This window comes from Phodopus roborovskii, unplaced genomic scaffold, assembly GCF_943737965.1.
Source record: "Phodopus roborovskii unplaced genomic scaffold, PHOROB, whole genome shotgun sequence".
NCBI lineage: Eukaryota > Metazoa > Chordata > Mammalia > Rodentia > Cricetidae > Phodopus > Phodopus roborovskii.
The window spans coordinates 5,044,160-5,050,159 of record NW_026126418.1 but is presented as its reverse complement, the minus strand read 5'-3'; the positions used below and the strand labels follow the sequence as shown (position 1 = coordinate 5,050,159).

General features: G+C 44.9%; 1 pseudogene; it reads left to right on the top strand.

The window, feature by feature from the left end:
* Positions 1 to 728: 728 nt before the first annotated feature.
* LOC127221805 (serine/threonine-protein phosphatase PP1-alpha catalytic subunit-like) lies at positions 729 to 1,591 on the top strand (annotated as a pseudogene).
* The last annotated feature ends 4,409 nt before the right edge of the window (positions 1,592 to 6,000 follow it).

Sequence of the window (6,000 nt, the reverse complement as noted above, 5' to 3'; positions counted from 1 at the left end):
TGGACTTTAGAGCAACCCAAGGTCCTATTTGCTTTGTGAATCTTTGTATGCACTGTGTAGCACCCACCCACCCACGCCCAACCTCCTTCCCTTCTAAGGGTGGTAGTATCTTCAGAATCTTAGCTGTATATAGCACATAATAAACACCAGCATTGTCAGTGGTCAGATGGCGAGCCTAATCTGCTCTAAGACTGACCTAAGTTTCTGCCACAATTACCTAAGTAGACACATGAAAGGCATGTGGTGTATCTGCTCTTCTTAAAGTTAAGATTATCTGATGGGAGATGTCATTCTGTAAATATGTTTCTCTTATTGGTTAATGTAGGGACTTGAGAAGAAGGTGCAGACCCTACCTCCAGTAAGATAAGACCACATAGAAACACTTAGATTGATAGAAATGGGTTAATATTTCAAGACAGAGCTAGCAAATAAGAAATACTAGTAACAGGCCAACAGATTTATATCGAATACAGTGTCTCTGTGTGTTATTTGGGACTCTGGGACTAGGCCGGCGGGACTAGGCTCTGGGACTAGGCTGGCGGGAAAACTGCTGGTTTGAAAAGAGTTCTTAGCTGGGGAGATAGTTCAACTGGTAAACTGTCTGCATGGCAAGCATGAGAACTAAAAGTTAGACTCCAGAAATATCATTAAAAAGCAGGATGGGCGGTGAGAGGGCAGGAGGCAGGAGAGGGCCCTGGGAGCTGCTGGGCCAGAGAGGCGGCCCCGCTATGTCCTACAGCGAGAAGCTCAACCTGGACTCCACCATCGGGTGCCTGCTGGAAGTGCAGGGCTCACAGCCTGGAAAGAATGGGCAACTCACAGAGAACAAGATCCGTGTTCTGTGTCTCAAATCCCGGGAGATTTTCCTGAGCCAGCCTATTCTTCTGGAGCTTGAGGCGCCTTTCAAGATCTGTGGTGACATCCATGGCCAGTACTATGACCTTCTACGGCTGTTTGAATATGGAGGCTTCCCTCCAGAGAGCAACTACCTCTTTTTAGGGGACTATGTGGATTGTGGCAAGCAGTCTTTGGAGACCATCTGCCTGCTGCTGGCCTATAAGATAAAATACCCTGAGAATTTCTTTCTGCTTCGTGGGAACCATGAGTGTGCCAGCATCAACCGCATCTTTGGCTTCTATGATGAATGCAAGAGACAATACAACATCAAACTGTGGAAAACTTTCACTGACTGCTTCAATTGACTGCCCATTGCAGCCATTGTAGATGAGAAGATCTTCTACTGCCATGGGGGCCTGTCTCCAGACGTGCAATCCATGGAGCATATTAGGCGTATTATGCAGCCCACAGATGTACCTGACCAAGGCCTACTGTGTGATCTCCTGTGGTCTGACCCTAACAAGGATGTTCAAGCCTGGGGCGAGAATGGCCGTGGTGTCTCCTTTACCTTTGGGGCTGAGGTGGTAGCCAAATTCCTGCACAAGCATGATTCCAGACCCTCAAGCCTGCTGATAAGAACAAGGGGAAGTGTGGGCAGTTCAGTGGCCTGAACCCTAGAGGCCCCATTACCCCACCCTGAAACTCTGCAAAGCCAAGAAATAGCCTCCATATGCTGCCCTTCTGCCCCAGATGATGGATTATTTGTATAGAAATCATGCTGCCATGGGTTACACTGGTCAGTCAGGCCCACCCATCATGGGGAACACACAGCGTTAAGTGTCTTTTCCTTTCTTTTTTAATGAATCAATAGTAGCATCTAATCCTCCAGGGCTCCCTTCCACCAGCACCTGTAGTGGCTGCAAGTGGAATCCTGGGGCCAAGGCTGCAGCTCAGGGCAATGGCAGATCAGAGTGTGGGTCTCCAGCCTTGCAGGGCTGGCAGCTGGATCCTGGGGCGACCCATCTGGTCTATTGAATAAAGGTCAAAGCTGGATTCTCAAAAAAAAAAAAAAAAAAAAAAAAAAAAAAAGGATGGGCAAGTTGACTCACTTATAATGCTTGCTTGGAAGAAGTGAAGATAAAACACCTTACTGTCACTGCCTGGCTAGACTAGCAAAAAACAAAAACAAACAAACAAACAACAACAAAACCCTCAATATATGCAATCAAAAGTGACTGGGGGGGGAACAAAGCAAAACAAATACAAAAATAATCCAACCCAATTAATTTCTACCTCAGGCCTCTGTTGCGTAACAGTGTAACAGTTTCCTCCTAGATTGAAACATTCTATCTATCCTATAGGAAGCTCCTTAAACAGGAAGACAACAACTCAAAACAGCTCGAGGAAGTCCCTAAAGTGACCAGATTTTCTACACTCCAACCTGCTAGAGTAAATAATAGAAGTTGAGAATACCTCTTAGATGAGTGAAGCCAAGCCACAAAGAAGGCTCTCGGAGAAGCAAAGGTACAAAGACTCTGAGGCCAGAACAGCTGCCTGGGAGAAGCAGAAACCAGCAGAGCTACTTGGAAGGTTAGCCTTACTGAGGCACCTGGAAAGGACACTCTTCAACCTGCTGAGATGTCTAGGAAGAGGCCAGAACGTAATTTCATCTTAGACGCAGAGCAACTGCATTGTAAATAACAACCTAAGCCTGAGTCCAGGAAGTCCCACAGCCAAGTTTAGTCAGCTAAACAGCATCTAACCTTGTCATATAAGGCTGGAAAACCCAAAGTTGCAGGATACAGCTGTTACTGACCATATATGACTAAAAAGCTCCAATGGGTGAAATGGGTACTATCCCTGTCCAATTGTGTGTCCCATGTAACTGCTTGACTACCCAATTAGAACCGTACTTAGCTCCCTATGCTTAGAATTCCCCAAGTTCATTTCAAAGGGGCCTGCAGGGAGGCTGTTGTCTGACATTTCCTGGAGAGGTGCTACTCACACATTTACTCACCCCAGAGAGGGAGTCTACAGCAGACCATTTTGTGTGGATGATCAACCCCTGCATGCTGGTTTTTCTGCAGAATAAACGCTCATTGTGTTTGCATACTATTTGAGTCTGGGCTCTTTGTCCAGCAATTCTCAGACCCTAATGCCTGTAGGATGTGCAGTGAACTCCATGTTCCCAGTTTTATGAACTATCAACCATGCTAGGGTGGGCTTTGTTGATGCAGCTCTCTGTGAGTCATTTCTGCTCCTGTAAGCAATCCCTTACCTATATTCCTGTAAGTAACCCCAATAAAACTCCTTGGTTCACCAAGCTAGACTTTGGTGGTATGTGTACTTTGGTCTGTTGTAGGCTCCCTATCTGGGATGAGTAGATGTGTGGATAGCACCTCCCTAGGAAATGTCTTGTCAGACAACAGCCTCCCTGCACACTCCCATACACACAATCAAGAAGGAACAAAAGGTTCTCTTTCCATTTAAGCCCAGAATAGAGTAAGTTAGATCTAAACAAAGTTTACATCTGAAAAAAATTCATTTTTAAATGAAATATTATTCATCAAGAACATACTAAAAGGAGAAAGGGAATATAAAATTTCCCAAATCTATAATTATTTTTGCATGTGATATCTCATGAGCATCAGCACTCTGTAGAACATGCATTGTGGAAATGAATTTATTTCCTTCCCCATAATCACCACAGAGGCTCTTTGTTTTAAAGTACAGTCATCACTCCATTTCTAAGGAATTGGTTCCAGGACACTTTCCCATACCCAAACATATTCAAAACTCCTGTATAAAATGACAAGATCAGAGGTCTGAAGGTGTTCAAATCATGGGCAATCCTGGGTGTGGCCCTGTACTTGACTAAGTGGTATATTCATATATACACGTTCATGTGTGTTCGCAGGTGTCTGCATTTGCATTTATGTGGAGGACAGAGATCAAAAGTGTCTTTCTCATCTGTTTTTTATAGATAGGCTCTCTCACTGGACCTGGGGCTCACTGGTTCAACTAGACTGGCTGGCCAGCAAGAACCAGGGGTCCTTTTGTCTCTGTCTCCCCAGTGCTGAGATTACAAGCAAGACTCTTAATGACTGGCATTTTTATATAGGTTCTGGGGATTGAACTCAGATCCTTGTGCTTGTAAGTGCTTTACTGACAAAGCTATCTTCCCAGACCCTAAAATAATATTTTCTATGTGCAGTTGGTTGAACCCACAGTTCAGAACCCATGAATGTACTGGGACTTTCTTGGACTGCCAGACCCCAAATAATGACACAGAGACTTACTCGTTATGGAAGCTTGACTCCAGCTTAGGCTTATTTCCAACTAGCTCTTATAACTTAAAGTAAGCCATTTTTATTAATCTACCTTTTGCCAGTGCTCTTGACTGCTCCTCAGTACTGTGCATCAGCCTTGCTCCTATGTGCCTCAGACTTTTCCCAAGTGCCTCTTTCTCCCAGAAGTCCGGAATATTCTCTCCTGCTTAACTATTGGCCATTCAGCTCTTTGTTAAACCAATAACAGTGACACATCTTCACACAGTGTACACAAAGATTATCCCACAACATGTGATTGAATACAGGAGGACTTGCTGTTTCTCTTTAATTGTAAAGACCAGAAGAAAAAAAAAAGTCTGTATCAGGAGTAGGTTTATCTGGGCTTTCTAAGATAAAAGCAGTTTCCACACTACTGGTCCTCTGAACAACAAAACTTCTCTGCTAATCATGTTCCCTTTTCACCTATTGTCCTGCCAGTGCCTCCTTGCTTCTGCAGAAGATGTTTTTCTCTGTTCAATCTCTCCCCGCTAGGTGCACTAACGGGGCGTGGAGTCCTAGCAGGGAAAGTGGCTCTGTGTTTTCTCATCATCTGCAAAACTCTGACAAGGGTCCTCAGAGGCTGTCTGAACACTGAAAGGCTGGGAGTGGGCATGGCTCTACATTCTCCGCTTGCCCCTTTACCTTACACCCCCCCCACACACAGCAAACCCTCTGCTTTTTTTGTTACCCACATTATGTTCTGTGTAAGACTGGAAAAATAATTTCTCAGCTAAGCATTTTGAAAGGCATGAAGTCAAATGATCACCCGTTTTCGGGCATGTAGCGTAGGCAACCAGGGTGGAATGAGGGCAGGTTCCCTCTCACTGAGCCTCTCACCACAGCAATTAGCACCACACAAGCCCAAGCTCACCTTACATGCTAGGACCACACCTGCCACCCATCAAAAGACGGCCAGGGAGATGCACCATGGCCACTTAGAGATCTGAGGTCACACTTGCTGGCTACTTTTGTCCTTGCTCTAAAAACTTGTGGCCAGCTCTGTCATGGACCCCTCCCTAGTGACCATCACTACATCCCCGTCTTAATTTTGGAATGTCCTTCACTTCTTTTCCCTGTCAGAGTTTTACCACATGAAGTCACAACAGTCATTCTGAAAGTCACTTGTTGCCAGCCACCTGGTCACAGCACTGTCAAGTCCCCACAGGCTTGATTTCTGGAATCTGAGCCATCACTGTCTTGATATGGTCACCACCCCTACCTTTCCCAAGTCCTTTGTGTGTCTGCAGAAACCTCTTCTCTATCTCAAGGTCTCGCTGTTAATTGACTTACTTTTAACCTTGAATTCAGCTGAGAGCATGGGTTTATGAATTCTCAAAGGGGCTAATGATCCTAAGAGGTAAACTAAATCAATTAAAGGTAAATTAATGTGGTTAGTGACTGGTGCACTGGACAGGGCAGACAGGACATTTTCATTATTACAGAAAGTTCTATTAGGCAGTACTACACATGCCTACTTCATCCAGAACAATTCCAACTAGTACTCACTTAAAATGTTTTTGGCAACTTTAGGTTTGCAAACTGCCCCTCTTGAGATCCCATCTATAACTCCCAAGTCATTGGTTAAGAATCCCTTGCAATAGAGACAGGGAGCATGGAGCCATCCTGAACTCAGTAGAGGAAAAGCGGGGCAGGCAAACCTCAGTTCAGATATCAGTCACACTCTCCTTGACACAAATTCTTAAGTACAGGAAAGGTCAAGAGGTTTCCAGTGAACTTAAGCAGCCAGGCTTTGCGGTGAATTGTCCCACTCACCTACCTAATATTTATTGGGTTCCAACTTTATATTCACACTCACCTAGTCAAGAGGACACAG